The sequence below is a fragment of the Pteropus medius genome, unplaced genomic scaffold, assembly GCF_902729225.1.
Source record: "Pteropus medius unplaced genomic scaffold, Ma_sr-lr_union100, whole genome shotgun sequence".
Classification (NCBI taxonomy): Eukaryota; Metazoa; Chordata; class Mammalia; order Chiroptera; family Pteropodidae; genus Pteropus; species Pteropus medius.
The window spans coordinates 29,774,811-29,791,974 of record NW_024344378.1 but is presented as its reverse complement, the minus strand read 5'-3'; the positions used below and the strand labels follow the sequence as shown (position 1 = coordinate 29,791,974).

The 17,164-nt window shown below is 45.0% G+C and overlaps 1 protein-coding gene and 1 long non-coding RNA gene across 5 annotated transcripts in view; one reads left to right on the top strand and one right to left on the bottom strand.

Moving 5' to 3' along the window:
- The window catches only part of SGMS1 (sphingomyelin synthase 1), a 256,609-nt gene extending 241,506 nt beyond the window's left edge, over positions 1–15,103 (bottom strand). For all 3 annotated transcript variants that reach the window (XM_039871804.1, XM_039871805.1, XM_039871806.1), the window contains exon 1: positions 14,976–15,103. The gene's annotated coding sequence lies outside the window, so the exon portion shown is untranslated. The remainder of the gene's footprint in view (positions 1–14,975) is intronic.
- Positions 15,104–15,357: 254 nt separating this feature from the next.
- LOC120609365 (uncharacterized) lies at positions 15,358–16,853 on the top strand. Of its 2 annotated transcripts, none has more exons than XR_005654752.1 (2): positions 15,358–16,089; positions 16,521–16,853. It is a non-coding gene; the product is annotated as an uncharacterized LOC120609365 (long non-coding RNA). The 2 variants fall into 2 exon arrangements; XR_005654753.1 differs by having other exon boundaries at positions 15,358–16,194.
- Positions 16,854–17,164: the final 311 nt, after the last annotated feature.

Sequence of the window (17,164 nt, the reverse complement as noted above, 5' to 3'; positions counted from 1 at the left end):
CATCCCAGATGTATCTTAGGATAAAAATCTCCACCACGCAGACACCCAAGGATGGCACCCCTACTTGACACCAAGGAACTTATGCACTTATCTGAGATGTTCAAAGATAAAGTGGGATGACAAGTTGTTACATATTTGAAAAGGTGCTTGAATAAAAGAAAATTCTAACACTGTAGTCTGTAAATAACAGCAGCAACACAGTCTGCTTACTAACAATATCAAAGGGCACACTTACTAGTGACCAGTGGCTGCTTGCAGGGAAAGGAGTCGATTATTAGAAACTGAGGTACTTGAGAGAGCAAACATTTCTTACATATGACCTCTATAAAGATTCTGTCGTCCTCCTCCAGGGAAGATGCTGAAATTGGTGTGCGAACAGTGAAAGCCGAAATGCAGATGGAGATATGGAAAACAGTTTTGTTATCTTGAAAGCCAACTATGATGCTCACTGCCACACTCCCAGAGCCAAGGCTTAGGATGCATTTTTCTCTCAAGCAGCTGTGTAAAGCAGCAATTACATGCAAAAATATCAGGAAAAAATGTGAATAAGGTCAACAACCTTACTTCTATTTCTAAGATTATCAAGATATACCCTCCTTCAAGCACTGCACAAAGCTGGCATGAGGGATAATTTTAATAAAACTGCATCAGCATCAAGGAAATCTTTAGCTCCAGAAGTTAGAGAGAAGTCAGTTATTTGACGAAAGTTTAATAAGCTGGAGACAACCTACCACTTATGGTGTTTTATACTGACGGCTAGCCAATATAGTAATAATTCATAAACCAAAATAAATAAGAGCCTTGCTCCTCCCTCTTCCATCTCGGCTGGAAGTCAAGTTCTATCCAATATCACGAATTTTCACTGTACTGATTATATGAGCTAAGAAATGAAGTTCCTATACCACAATGTCCAACTTTAATTTTAATAACATTGTAATAATTTTTGTAAAATTTCAGATTTATACTTGTATCCCAGAAGTCAATTCTAGAAGAGTTTTAGCTTTGGCAACAGTATTCCTTTTAACAGTCCATCTTTCAGCATTTAGTCACAATATTTATTTGGTGCACACCTAATACTTACAGAAAAAAGATTGGAGGGCTATACGCCAAAATAATCGTAGTTATCTATGGATGATAAGATTATAAATAATACTCTTTTTGACTGTATATTTTCTAAATGGAGAAAGAGAAGTAGGGGAGAGAGGGAGGGGGAAAATTAAAAGGGGGGAGAAGAAGAGAAAGATGAAAAAGAAAAGTTTTTCTAAAAGAAAATCCATACTTAGATTAAAAGGCAAATGCAGAGCAGCTTTTAACAGCCAGCGCAGGCTGTACCCCTCCAGACAGACTCCAAGGATCACCGTTCACTGACTCTGATGTTAGCAGTGCCCCCAGCTATCTTATCCCTTATCGATGGCCAGCTCAAACCTGCCCTCCCCAGTGAATGCCTTCCATAACACTTTGGTCCAAATTCCTTGAGTCCCAATCACCAGTACACACAGCATTTAATCACACTGCAACTGTTGTTAGGTGCATTTCTCAGCTGCCCTCTCTAGAATGTAGCTAAGAGCGGAACCCGACAGCTCCTTCCCCTGTGGACCCAGAGAGCCTAACAGTCTGGCACACAGCGAAGCTCATCAAGTTTGGCAAAGAATAGGGAACTTTTACAAGCTTGACAAACACCGCCAAAAGCAATTCTACTTTATCTCAATATTGTGATAAGTGGCCACACTACCAAAGACAGTGGCTAATTTCTTCTTCCTCAAGAAATCTGCTTTGCCTTTGAAGGAATTAACCTTCATTGCACCCTTCTGGGGTCCCCGATTTAAAATATCTACTCGTTTTTAAAGCAGATCTACCTGGAAGAGCCATCTCTATGGTTTTTGGGAGGGGCCACAGCTGTTGCCTAGTCGAAAAGATGCTCATGGAAAATCAGGACACCCAGATTCCAATCCAGGCCTTGCCAGGCTCCAAGAAGGGATTTGATCCAGATGATTTCTAAGAATAAAGCACCACTCCACATGGCTGTAAACACCACAGACAACAGTAAATCAGAGGCCCAATATTCAGAACAGCATGAGGCCCAAGAGAGGTGACAGTGAACAAGAAGAGGCAATTCCAGGTGAGCTGGTGATGAGGCTTATGACAACTATAGTACAAAGAACAGAATCCAGAAAGTAGGCAGGAATATTCCTCACTCCCTTTAAAAAACAACTATGCCACCACTGCCTCTTTCCACCCACAGAGCCCTGTACCGTGCTGGGGAGAAAGGAAGACTGTAGAAGACAGTTCGACAATAGGGCATTATCAGACAGCTTAATGACTTACTTCAAGCTTTCTAGAACATCAGTGATTTCAGTTCAGGGACGTAGCTAGTAACAGGTATACAAAGACACCTGATCAAACTTCGCAACAGGTCAAACTGCCTGTTAATGAGTCATTCTTTTTTGTAGTCCTCGTATGAATATTTTAATGAGAAAGTCAGTATGGCTTGATTATTTCCCTAGTAGACTATAATAAGCTTGTAGTGGGCAGGAGCCATATCTGCCTAGCTCATCACTATGTCACCAGTGCCCAGCAGGGTGCCTGGCTTATAGTAGCTACCCAACCAGTGTTTTCAGAATAGTTTATTTTTTTTACAAAAGCAGTATATATCTTTTGGTACGTAACGGTGTTTTCAGAAGAACTTTCTATATGATTCTTCTTCTAGATATTATTTTTAAGGGTTGCCTAACATTCCATTGTGCAGGCATACATAATTACTTTAATAAATCCCCTATTGCTGGATATTTAGGTTTCCAACTTTTCACTATGGTAAACAGTTCTGGGATGAATAATGGTCTTAATTATTTCCTAAAATAAACTTCTAGAAGTAGAATTGCTGAATCAAACAGTATGTAAGCATCTATGTCATCCTACTCAAAAGCTACCCTCCATTCCTTTTTCTTGAAGGACAATTGCCATTAACTTCATTATTTATTATTTAGGTAAACTACTGTGGACTTCTCAAGCAAAGGAATTTCCTAAAATAGGTACCTCTGACATCAATAGCCAAAGTCCTAAACTGTCCTCTCCAGACCTATTTTTGGTGCCCATCAGACCCAGAAATCTGAGCAGCAGCATCTGCTCAAGTGGTCCTCTGCAATCCTCCCAATGCTCAGCCTCCTCTTCTTGCCTACTGGAAAACAAAACTACATTGTAGCATCACATCTTACTCTCCTCCTTTTCTACAACTAAGTTAGCTAGGCTTCCATGATGTCAGCTATATCATTTTGTTTCTCATTTATTCAGAGGAATAACCAAACCTGTCCCACCGGTAGGACACAGAAATGTCAAGTCCAATATAACTGCAATGAGGCTACATCTGTGTGTGTGTGTGTCTCCTGCCTTTAGAGAGTCACTTCTCATTGGTACCTACAAAAAGGGGAAAGAGAGCAATAAAGACCCTCAATGGCACAATTTTAACTTTTTATTCACTTTCATAAAAATGGACCTTTGAGAGATCTTCCAGATGAATTTAACAAAAGCTTTAGATACTCCCCAGAAAAATGCACACACCTAAAGTGATAAGTTTGATTTCAGTGGCTTTGTGAAACCCGTCCAAGGACCCCAAAGAGAACCCCTGGGCTACCAATAGAGTCTTCAAACAAATGGCCAAAAAGAGGCTTAAGAAATTCCTGAGAGTATTCTCACCATCCTGTCCTTGTTTCTAAAATCAAAGGGAGGGGGAAAGCCGGCTGTGTTCAGAGCCCTATGGAAAGTTGGAATACTGCCCAGCACAGCTGCTGGCAACTTTGTAGAGTCTTTCAAAATAACTTGGGTGTCACTACTCCAATAGCAGCAGTAAAGCAAATGTCAAATTACCGACCTTGTGAATGGGTGGCAGAGCCATTAGGTGGCATGGGTGAGGCTTTGCATCCTGACCACCTGGCACGTCACATATTCATTGACTTGATTATTGTTTCTGCTCCATTACCAAGAAAAGTCCGCGCAGGCAGAGATTGCTTTGTTCACATCTATATTATATCCTCGGCCTCATCCAAGTCAAAACTGCTGGTCTCAATGATTCGGAAGGCAGGTCATCCACTAAAAGACTTCCACAACAGTAAAGACATACATAGAACATGCTATGCATTTGGGGCCATAGGGTGAGGAGAATGAACAGCCAGGAGGAACAGGGACAGGCTCTAGGATAATATCAGGGAGAAACACAAGAGGAAGAACTACAGACCACATGGCGAAAATCTGAACAAGTTGGGTACAGACAGAAAATCCCAGGGCAGTCGGTCCAAGTCTCACACATGGTCCACATAGTCAAGTGAATGGTCAACATGACCCAGAGTGAGCAGAAAGGGAATTGGTATTCCCTCCCTCTCCGATGGAGAATCTCTCTGGGTCACCCCCTGCTGCGACTTCCCAAGGTCGCCTCAACAACTGGCAATGCTGCCCTGCACCATTGCGGGCACGCGCCAGGAGCTTTCATTTGACAACACTGTGACAGAGTGGTTATTATTCCCATTTCACAAGAGAGAAAGCCAGTGCTCCAAAAGGCCAGTCACACCTGTCCCCATTTGTTCTCTCTCCATCTCAGGTGGGTGACCAGGGCCTTTTCCGACACCCTGTTGGTCCCATGGCTTCTTCTCCAGTGTGCAACCAGCTCTCTTCCTCCACCTGTCTGAGCAGCTTCACCAGCCACTGCCCGCCTGTCCTCACACATTTTCCTCTCCCCTTCCAGTCTCCTCAGTAGAAATAAACTCTTCTCTTTGGGCATCAGCCACATTCGCAGCCCCATCCCCTTTTCAGACATCTACCCAAACTGTCAGCCTGTGCTTGTCAAGAAGGTAAAAAGTTCCCAGTAAAGCACCTCCCTTCCCATCAGCTGCCATTTGTCTCCCCTTCCTGACTTCTCCAGCCTTTGCTACCACTGGGAGGGGGTCATCTCCTTCAGCCAACCCTCCCCACCTCCTTAGGGATAGTGCTCTTGAGGTCAGCTCTCCACCACCCTGCCCCCAGGACCTTTTGCTTCTACCCCCAACTTTACATAACCTGTGACTCCTGGGAGCTCCAATCCCAACCTGAGTATCATCCATCCACCCAGTTCAGCCACAGAACCCCTACCCCATAACCTGAGATTAGTCACCACATGCCTCATAATTTGTCCTTATATAATGTTAGTTATAACGTCCTTCACGGATTCACATAGTATGCCTGAATGAAACTTTTTAAAAGACTGAATATTCCACATTCTCCACCTTTAACAGAGATAGCCTGCCAGGAGGGGGCATCAAATACCACCTGGAAAATACAAATAGTGAAGACTCAATTTCTTATTGCTGTTTCTATAAAGTGGTTTGGACACATAACTAAACAGGATTGGGAATGGCGGTTCTGAAATAAAATTCTTTTTTATTAACACCATAATAAAGGACTGATGATATGGCGTTCATGAGCAACTCCTGTCTGGTGTACCCTAATTACAGGACTCATGCCTTCTGCGGACCAGATGGCTAGGGGTTAACTAACCCAAACTCTCCATTTGCAGGTAAGGAAGCAGAGGCCCAAGTTTGCCAAAGTCACAGCTTGGCGTATATGCTTTAGCTGGTATGTTGTTTATAAGGAATATTAAGCAAGGAAGTGAGAAAGGGAAAGAGGAAAGCAAGGGAGGAAAGCAGGAAAAAGAAAACAAAGAAAATGAGAAAAGCAAACCAGTGAAAAAAAATTAAAATGGAATTCAGCACATTGCCAAAACCTGAGGGGCGATAAAATAAAACCCTGTTTTTAATAGTCTCTCTTTAAAAAGCTTATTATTACCTTAAAGACAGAAAGTCATTCATCTTCTCTAGGTTTTATATTCCTAGGAGATAGCTAAAATTTAACCACATTTTTTTTTTAAGAAAAACAAGTAAAGTGTCAAGTGCTCCCTATGACTTCCTAAGTGGTTTTCAAGTGCAGGTCTCAGTTCCCCTTTGCCGGCTAACCACTCACAGCAGTCATCTTCCTAGATGCCTCTCTGCTGTCGGAGTTATCTCACCAAAAATGGAAACCCCCAAAATAAAAGAAAAAAAATAATGAAAAAACCACTTCCAGTTCCATCTACCTTAACCTATGGCATCAGCTACTTTCTCAAGTGTGCTGCTACACAGGTGACCTTCTCTGTCCAGCCCCGCCCCGCCCCCTGGGGGCTTGGTGTGTAGCTGCACCCGCTACCGTGGTAATAGCATTTATCTGTGGACACGTGTTTCCCCAGTTAAGCTCTCAAAGACCCAGACCCCATCTCACTCATCTCTGTCTCTCAAGGCTCAACAGGGCATCTAGCCCATAGCAGACCTTCAGCACATGTTTACAGCTACTGTAAACCCCAGGTTATAAAAAGACCAGACTTGTTAGCATATGTAAACAGGTCTCTCTGGCCTCCCTCATCTTTCCTTAGCAATTCCCTCATCCCCTCTTGCCCCATCACATCCTCTCACCAAGCAACAAGCTATTCCTGGCTGCCAGGGCCATGGCAGAACCTGACAACTAGTACAGGGAAATCTGCCCTGAAGTTTCTTCCCAAATACAATTTATACATACTTTCTCCTCTAAATGAATTCTAAGTCCCAATTTCCTACAAAATCTTTCAACTCTAAAAATCTCTCATTCCACAGTTTGTGTAACATTGCTTGAAATGCAGCCTCAACTTCCAAATGGAAAACTGCTGTAATAACAGCAATTCACACTTCTTGAGGCCTTCCTGTGTGCTGGCCTTCTACTAAGCCTGAGCACACAGGTTACCTGGAGATGAATATACAGACCTTTTTTTTTTTTCTTTTCTTTTTAAGGGGCTTCCTACAAACAGACAATTTTATACTACAATTAACCCAGTCAACTTAGATTATCTTCTGCCTCTCCACTATCAGACTATGTGTCCTCATACACTTTCAATTTCTCTGTGCCTGAATTTTCCCAAAGGGATAAATGGTGGACACAAAGCTTTTCTGTGCCTATGGCAGGGAGTAGAGAGGGTAGGAAAAAAAATAAGAAATAAAAATAAATCAGGGCATCTTCCTGAGATGAGATGCATTAGATGGCACTTCATGCTTCTAATGAGTTTGTCTTGCATTTCCAAATTTTCTCTCCACCCTAGGTTATCATCCATCTTGGCCATGTCAGAAACACTTGTAGAGATGAAAAGCAAATTTCTGCTCTGCACTGTTCAGACATGCCTCTGCTGGCCTAGATAAACAGGCCATGTGAGTTCAGTTTTTATTTCATAAACTGAAAATCTTTTAAACTTCTGAATCTGAAATCATCTCACCTGACTATAACTACAAGTAGGAACAGCAGGCTCCTCACAAACATTGTTTATGGCAGTAGTTCTCAAAGAATGGTCTCTAGACCAGCAGCATCAGCAGCATCTGGGAACAAGTCGAATGAGTAAACTACCAGGCCCCACCCAAGCTGCTTACATCAGAAACTCTGGTGGGGGTGGGCCCAGCATGGGGTGTTTTAAGGAGCCTCCAGGTGATTCTGATACACACTGAAATTTGGGAACCATCTGCATAAGCTCCCAAGGTCAGGGGAATGCCCTGCTGGGCTACCCTGTGTTTCACAATTCTATGTAATTATGATGGCTATCCACCAACGGCACCTACTCTGGTAATTTTTGCCAACTGGCAAAGGCTCCAAACACTAAACTCCTTTAGGGCACTTTGCTGGGCAAATGACTTGTGCCCCACTCTCCTCAGCTCTAAAAAGGGAAATAATAATAATATCCAGCTCATAGGACTGTCACAATGGTCAATAGCTTGGACAGTGTTTGGCGCAGGTCAGCCTTCAACAATACAACACTAAAAACTAGAAATACAGCAAAATAAAAATTGCTTCCTGTATGCTAACCACCTGACTTCTTCTATCCACTCCAGTCCAGAGCCCTTACTGAGGACATCCAGGATTGACAGAGATGGCACCTGGCTCACTGTCTGTCAAGTATTTACTTATTTTGTCTACAACATGAACACCCACCACATACCCAACAATGTGCAAAGAAAACCCAGTCTACAGAACTGTACCCCCAATAGCTCTTTCTAGACAAAAGCCATCCAACTCTGGAGCACAAGGCCTCACATACCTATCCCGAAAGAGATACAGAAGAAACACAACAAATATTAACAAAAGTAGTCGTAAGAATAGCTAACATTTATGTTGTGATTATCTTATTCCAGGAACTAAGTGTCTGATAAATGTTAACTTATGTAGCTCTCACAACCCTGTGAGGCACCTACTGTTATTACACCTGCCCATGAGGGTTAGGGAACTAAGGCATAGAAGGTTTACATAATTTGTCTATGGTCCCACAGCTCCTAAATGGTAAAGTCAACATCTGAACACAGGCACTCCAGCTCCAGAGTCAGTGCTCTTAGCCACTGTACTATGTGACGGAGTTACTAGCTATCTAGACATCTACCAGCCACTTGTTTTCACTGATCCTAAAGCAATGACTTTTAAGATAAATTTAGACAAAAAAAATTCACTGTCATAGGGTTCAATATTAGGCCCTCAAAGTTCTGGCAGAAATTGTTGCTCTGGCCCCTTTTCCCACTCCTAACCTAATTCAACTCAAGACAATTCAAAACTCTCACAGAACAGCATTTCTCTTTCTTATAACTCCCCTGACATCGTACCACTTAACCTAATTGTATACCATCCGTCACATAAGGTTCTCTAATTCTTTTTTGTATATTAGTCATTTCTTCCACACTGGACTGCAAAATTCCTTGTAATTATCCATACTTTCTGCGAAGCCCCACAAAACTAGGTAGACGTATAGGCTAGCATATGTAGACTTAGAGAGTGTTATACAATCAATTGTTTGGCTTATTCACTTTGCTCTTCTGAAACTTCTTAGTTATCAACCCCTAAGAAGCAGAATAAAACTATGAAGTTGATACTATTTAAAGCCAGCATTTGGGAAGATATTACATCAACATTCACTGAGCAAGATCTATACTGCCTGACTCTCCTACATTATTTCCTTTAAATCCCTTGGCAGCCTCCTAGGGGATGCTATTGAGATCCAGTTAGAGTGAGCAAGGACCCGGGCTACAAAAGGTGAGTAACCTGCCCAATACCACTCAAGGCTAGTGAATGGAGACCTGAGATTAAAACAAGATCGGTCTCAAAAGCCCCTACTCTGCCTTCCTTTAAGGTTTAGACTAAGAAGCCCAGACTCAAATTCTCCTCAAAGCAACTCTATCAAAAAGTCATTTTTAAAAGATGGGATGATAACCATGTTCATAGATAGAATTTCAATATTAGCACAGAATAGGTATCGGTTCTCCCCATATTAGACTACACAATGCACTGCCAACTATATTTCCAGGACTTTGTTGAGAACTTGACAAGTATTCCAAACTGCATAGGAAAGAATAAAGGTCCACACATAACCAAATTCTAAAACAGAAGAGCAAATAAGGGGCCTGCCATATAAGACACACAGCAAAGCTATAATTAATAAAAAATAATTTGACATAGAAACAGACATGACTGGAACAGAATAGAGAACTCAAAAACATACCCCCATGAAGAATCTTAAAATCAGTATGTTGAGTTTAATGCGAACAGAGTTTCAGGGTAAGGGTAAAGTTCTGGAAATTTACAGTGGTGATGGTTGCACAATAATATGAATGCACTTAATGCCGCTGAATTGTACACTTCAAAGCAGTTAAATGGTAAATTTATGTCTATTTTACCACAATTTTTTAAAAGATTCAGAAAATTTGTATGTTGAGCGAAAGGAATCAGAAAATGAAAACTAAGCTATAGTGGCAGAATGCAGATCAGTGGTTACCTTACTGTGAGAAGACAAAAAGTAGAATGGAGTCCAAAGGGGTCAATAGAAAGTTCTGGGGTGATGAAAATGCTTTATATCTTGGTTGTGGTGGTTTCACTGGTATATACATGTCAAAAGTCATCAAATTATGTACTTTAAATGGATGTAGTTTACCATACATAAATTATAACTCTTAATAAAGTTGAAAAAATAGACTCAGAGTGTGCATGTGGGAACCTGATGTATGATAAAGGATGTTCCACAATAAAAATTAGGAAAAGAATACACTGTTTAACAGATAATTTGGGGAAAACTGGCTCATAAAATGGAAAGGAAAAAATAAAGCTGCATTCCTTCTTTATGCCATATATAAAGATAACCTCAAAGATATGAAAGCCTTCATTGTGAAAGTTAACTAAGAAGCTGACAGAACAAAATATAGAGTATCTTTGTAATCTTGGAGTAAGAAAGAACACTCTAAGACTCCTAAAGTGCAACATAAGGCAAAAATTAATGGATTTGGGCTCTATCAAAACTAAAATTTTCTGAAAGTAACCACTGACAGATGGCAGAATGAGATTAATATCTAAAATATACAAGAAACATCTGCAAATCAATACATTACAAAAACAGACTAAAGCTGGTCAAAGACACTGTAATAACTAACAAATATATTAAAAGACACTCAAATTCCCTAATAAATTCACATTTAAACAATGAGATGCCACTTTATAACCATCAAATATTGGTAAAATTAGAAAGATTTTACCAACCATTAGCAAGGATGGGGGGAACCAGGAACCCTCACACACTGATATGGGAGTGTCAACCAAATCAGCAGCACTGGAGGATAATTTGGCAGTGTCTAGTAAACAGAGTTGTGCTGGTTCTCTTTTACCCAGCCATGCCCCTCCTGGGTATATACCCTTAGAGCAGTGGTTCTCAAACATTCCCATGCATTAGAATTTCCAGGCCAGGCATGTTAAAATACGTTGACGTGGTCTGCCTCCAGGGTTTCTGATTCAGGAGGTTTAGGTTGGGACCTGAGAATCTGCATTTCTAACAGTTCCCAAGTGATGCTGATGCTTCTGGGTGTGGACCACTCTGAGAGCCACTACTCTAGAGATATTCTCACACCCACCAGTAAAAGAATGTTACAGAATGTTCATCACAACTTTGCTCCTAGTAAGTAAAAGTAGTGGGTGCGCAGCAAGCCAGCAGTACTAGCAGCAGTCACAGCAGTGTACTAGATAAACCTGCACTAATATAGGTCTCAGAAGTAAAATGTTGAATAAAAGTCTTTCAACTTTCATGAATGTCTTAAAATTTCCATAATAAAAAGTTTTAAGTTGAATGAAAAAGAAACCAAATGAAATCTATAGCACAGAACCACTCATGTAATTGAAAGCACGCACAAAATAACATGGCATCCTTAACAAAGATACAGACATACCCAAGAACATATTCAACAGAGGAGAGGGGGCGCCTCTGAAGGAGAGGAGAATGTGGGTGGGGAAAAGAAAAAAGAGGAAAAAAAAAATAAGAAAGAGGCATTGCATAGGAAGAGGATCTTATGCCAAAAACTGAGTAATGTTAACTCAACCCTCAGCACCAGAGCTCTAAAAGGTAAAAACCATCAAAGCTATCTCTAAACACCCACTCTACTGTATTTACATACAATGTTACTTCAGTTAAAGCGTAGCAGCTTTGCAGGGTAAGGGGGGCAGATGAGCTGCCTGAGGGGGAAGGGGGATCTTTCTGAAATACCAGCTAGGGGTGATTTCAGGTCCCCAGAATCCAACCTGCTACTGAGCTCTGAATTTTCCTTCTTTGGCATATTAGTATTTAAAAAGAAGCTGGAGATCTTGGCTTTTGGCAAAGGATGTGTGTGTCTACATCTGTGTCTATGTCTCTTTTTGGTGTTTGTCTGTGGATCCATGGGTGTCTATGTGTGCGCGATGTGTTTACTTGTGCAGGTAAAGAGGAATGTGGAGGGCAGCAGAGCACTTAAGTGGACAATGAGCCACACTTGTTGATTAGCCACTCAGTTCCATTTTACTGAAACCAGAAGTCTGTTACAAAACCAAGTTATCTTCCTGTCCCCACTAGCCCGTCCCCTTTCTTCACCTTCCCGTCTCCCACATCCTGGACTGATCTGAAACGCTGTCCTCCAGTGATTTCGTAGCTTATTAAAGTTACACGCTTTATAGCCAAAATTCTCGGAATGTGATAGAAGATGATAAATGACCATTTATATTCCTGGGTCTTTATGGGAAACTTCAAAATCCTTAATACCAGGCATGCCATGACAAGTCTTCCAGAAGAGACTGCTGTGGCTATAGCTACCACTCAAAAAAGGCAAAGAAAAAGCCATCTATAATCTGTCATATCCCCACAAGGGCACACTGGCCACAGCTTCTTCCAAGGACCATCAAACAGTCTACCATAAGAAGTGATAGGAAAATGTATGGAAATCGGAAAAGAAAAAGAAATCAGAAAAGAAAAATTCTCACTGAATGAATTTATGTGAGAAAGTGCAACAGATCCTTCTGGCAGCAACATTAAGTAAGCCAAGCCCATGCCTGGAAAATGTCTTCAGGGGAAGAAGAAACAGCTAGACATCTGAAGGAAGAAGCAGAACTGCTAAGGTAAAATGCAGAAGAAGGAACTGGCCAAACACTCATGCTTCCCCCCAAAGACTGGGGTGATTATCCCCCAGTTCAAACAATCCAGAATTTTTATTCCCAAAACATTATTTTGTCTTTTCTACAGCAGTACTTCTCACTGTATGATAAAGCTTTGGGAATTCTAGAGTTTCCTGAAATGCTTTGTATCAAAATCAAGTTTTGATATTTGATATGCAGAAGGTGCACTTTTTAGTTTAAAAAAAATGTATGACAGCTATATGTATGAATCCTTTAGATTTTTCTAAGATATGTCAGCAAAGCACATCTGTCTTTCCAGCTAAAGTGCAGGATCTGTGATAATTTGAAAATTAAAGGACTTAACTATGGGGGAGAAAAAAGGGTTGAGTTTTCAAGCTGCAATTAAATGTTTCTAGTCAACACAGGCAATTCTAACTTGTAAAAACATACAAGGTTATTTAAGTGTCAAAACTTACTGACAAGCTTCTATTACAGAAACATTTTAAAATTTCAGTTGAATAAGCAACTTTCAAATATTTACAAGTGAGGTACTGTGCAGGATGCTAGGTATCCTCAAATGAATAAGACACTTTTAATAACTGTGTCCCTTTAATGTCAATTTAATCCATCCCTTGAATTAGTTTATTTAAAAAATATATATGCTTTCTCCTATTTAAAATAGCTCACTACCAGCACTGAAGAGCTGCAAAAACGAAAAATATGCATAGTTTAAAAAGCAATGAAGAAATCCAAAAGACCAGGGCCTCCAGACCTAAACAGAAAGCAAGATAAAGAAAGTGAGCTGCTACAGGCAGAAGGCAGCCAGCTCCTGGAGGTTCCCCCAAAGCTGGAGCCTCCAAAAACAGGCACAAGCTGCTGCTGCTGCTGCTGCTGCTGCTGCTGCTGCTGCTGCTGCTGCTGCTGCTGCTGCTGCTGCTGCTGTTGTTGCTGGCATGCTTGGTTAAGGCATGGCTTCAGAACTGGAAGACTGCCACCTGCTGAATCACCAAACATCCCTGGGCTTCCCTTGGAGCACTGACCAGACAGGGACCCATCCCCCACCTGTCTTCTCCTGTGGACATCTTACACCCGGAGAAAATAAACACTCGTCCGCACAGGCCAAAATAGCCGCCAACCCCGTTACGCCCCGGTGGCACATCCCGTTGCTACGTCACTAGGCCCACTCCTCTCTTTCTGCCCACTCGGTTCCCCCTGAATGTTCAACCCCCAGTGTCAGGAAGCGTGGGGAGTTCACCGCACACCATGACAAGTACTTAACACTTCCACATCCAGACAGCCAACCAAAAACACCTCCAAATCTGAAAGCAAAATAACCTGTCCTAACAGCTTTAAGGTAAATGTCAAGGAAGCTAAAATAGTAGGCAGACCCAATAACAGAAAATAAACTTCCCTTTCAGAGAGCAGCTTTTACTCTTAGTTTCATAAGCATATACCGCTGAAGTCTGTACTGTTTGAAGGTGAAAAGAAACATTTGAGGAGCACCTAAATGGATGCTCTTCACTCCCTCCAGCCATGGCAACTCTTGTCCTGATATTTACTCGCGACTCCCAAGAGGGAAACAAGCGTTAACCAGAACGCGCCAGACTGAATCCGTTACCTGGACTAGGACATCTACTCGGACAAACAGAAGAAGCTGCAAACCCGAGTCTGGGTTAAGACCGTGGGAGACACAGCCGCTGCTGCCCTTGGCAAGTAGCCTCGGGATCACGAAGACCTCTCACTCACGAGGAGAGCCGCGTCCAGGATAGACTGTCCAGTTCCACGCTGCGCCCATGGCTCCTGCAGGCCTTACCCCTAAACACCCTCATCCAGGAGAGGCAGCCCCGCGGGATCTCAAAGAGCCTCTCTTTACCTGGAGACTGTTTTGCATCCTGGGATGAGAGCTCGCTCCTCTGGGAAGGGGGTCCCATCTGCTATGTTGTCGGGGAGCAGAGGGGATAGAGGAGCCGCGGCGGATGGGGTCGTGGGGGGGATCCCGAAACCCTAGACGCCTGGCCGGCTGCCATCTGGCCCGGAGATGCCAACTGTCACGCCGCCGCCCAGGGAGTGGGGGTGGGGCCGTGAATTGGGGTCGGTTCCTACGGGTCTCAGGACACCGGACCGGTCACTGCCCGAAGGCGACTCGTCTCTTGCTTCTTTGGCCCAGTCATCGTCCGCTCGTCCCAGTCTGACACTAGATAGCCTTCCAGCCCGCATGAAGCACCTCTGAAAAGGTGCCCAATGACGCCCCCGCCATGCCACCCCAACTTGGTCCAGGAGCCCCGCGGGCGGCCCGCCCCCTCGAAGCCCAACCACTGGACCGCCCCCTGCGCCTACACCCCAGGAGTGGTGGCGCGGGGGGAGTGCCCGCCAGGTACGCACGCGACACCGCGCGGGCTGCGCTCACGCCCCCTCGCCCCGGGGCGGCCCGCACTCCGCTCCTCGGCCTCAGGCCAAGCCCGTAAGGAAGGTGTCTTATTGGCCCCCGGAGATCGGTTTTCTCCCCCAGCCCCACGACTCACTTGCACCGCAGTCGCGACAGCCGCCGGAATTCCGCCCGCCGAGCCCCTCGCCGCGGAATGAAATCCGGGGCAGGACAGCGTCGGAGCTCCGCACCAGATCGCGCTCTCCAGCCGGCTGGCGGGGCGCAAGCAGCCTTTCCTGGCCGGCCTTCCCCGCTCCCGTCCTGCCTGCCGCCGCCGCCGCCGCCGCCGCCGCCGCCGCCGCCGCCGCCGCCCCGGCCGCTGCCTCCCTGGTGCGAACGCTTCCGACTTGCCACTGTGAGCCTCCCGGGCTGCGGAGCATGCCCAGTCCGCTGCCCGACCCGGCCCGGCTTCCCGCGCGACGCGAATCCGCTCCTCCGGGTATTCACAGCGGCCGGGAGGGCGGGGCGGGTGGGCGGTGTCCTCGGGGGGCCCTTCCCGGGACCGCGGGCAAACCCGGCGGGTTATACACCAAGGGGCCGCTGAGTTTGGGCCCTTTTTATTTTACTTTTAAGTACCTGGAAGCTCGGAAGGCGATTGTTTTCCCCAACAAGGAGAAATGCCTCGCTTGCACATTTTTAGTGTGCCGTTTATTGAGGTCGGACAGGAGCCAAGTTTTGTGGTCAGAAGCAGGCTACGACTTGGGGCGAAGCCAGAGTTGGGGAGCTGGAGCTGATCAGAACAAGGAACGCAAACTCGGCCTTCTGGAGTCGGGCTCTGGGGCAAGGTTTGCGAGCTAGCGGAGGCTTCTCTTCACCGAGTTTAAAAGCTGCGACACTTGTGATTAACTCCTGATTGATCGATCATTAAATAGGGACGGACCTAGGCCTCTACAGACCATTTTCAAACCTCTTTCCACAGTTCTCCATATCAAAAGCAAAACAGCCGCCTGCGGTGCCACCGCAGCGAAGCCAATCAGAGCCGGGAAGGCCAGACCAGCTGTAACGACTGCGGGAGAGACTCACACCGCGCGAGGGCCGTTCCGCTGGTGGGGCCCCACCTCACACCCGCCCCTCGGAGTTGCGGGGAAAACCCGGAGAGGGATCGCGCTTGAAACGAAACACTGCGCATGCCCAGTATTCTGAGCTGGTGCAGGTTGCCCGAAGGAAGGTTTTCCTCGACTCCCTGAGCCGGACTCCTGCACCCGAGTTAGGTGCGGGCAGCCGGGAGAGCTGGCCTCCCGACGCAGCGCCCTCCCTTTCTGGACCGTCCGCGCGGCACCCCAGTGGCGGAGAGGCAGCCCGAGGCTACGCCTCGGGTGGGGACGGAGACTCGACCAGCGGGGGAGGGGTCGCGGGGCGGTATCGCAGTGACACGTGACTGTCCGCGGCGCTTCGGGCAGCCATCTTCTGCTGGGCCACCGGGCCGCGGGCGATCGGAGCGCCCTTTTCCCCGCCACGCCCTCCCATAAGGCTCTACCCTCCGCTTCACACCTGCCCGGGGCGCCGCGATCGTTGCACTGGGGCTAGGATTGCCGGGAGGACAGGCTCTTGCGGGGCAAAAAGCAAGAGCTGCGAGAAGCAGAGGGCAGCTCCGGGGGCGGATGGCGTCTTCTTTTACCCAGAGGGGTCTCTTTTCCTAAAGCAAGAACACCGCTGCTCCAGCCGCCTCCTCGTTCTATTTCCTGCAGAAGAGGCGTGATGTGTTGGCAGAAGCATCTGGACAGAGTCCGTCGCTCTTCCCTGCAGTGCAATATCCCACAGCCCTTTTCGGTGGGCAGCTTGGATGGTGATATTAATGATGATTACTTACGGAGCTCCTGAAACAATCCACTCTTTATTAGAAACTTTCTTTTCCCACCCCCTTCTGCCTATAAAAGCCTTCCATTTTGTAGAGTTCCTCAGAGTTCCTATTTGCTACATGGGATGCTACTTGATTATGAATTGTTGAATAAAGCCAGTTTGATCTTTAAATTTACTCCATTGAATTTTGTTTTTTAACAGATTTGGTGGCAGTGGTGGGATCCAAAGCAAACTTCTGACAGCATTTGGGGATAATGAGAAACACAGGTATAGCACTCACAAACCCCTTTTGAATTCTCTTTCTCACCATTTCCAAGAGCCGTGGATTAGTTCCTCTCAGTTCCAAGCCCTGCTCTCTTGCATCAAGTTCCCAATCTAATTGACTTTCCAATACAGGGCAAGTCAGCTTGAGCTGGCAGACAGTTCCGCCCAGAGTCCAAACCCCTAGCCTTTATTTTAGTCCACAATTCTCATTTAATTGGTGGA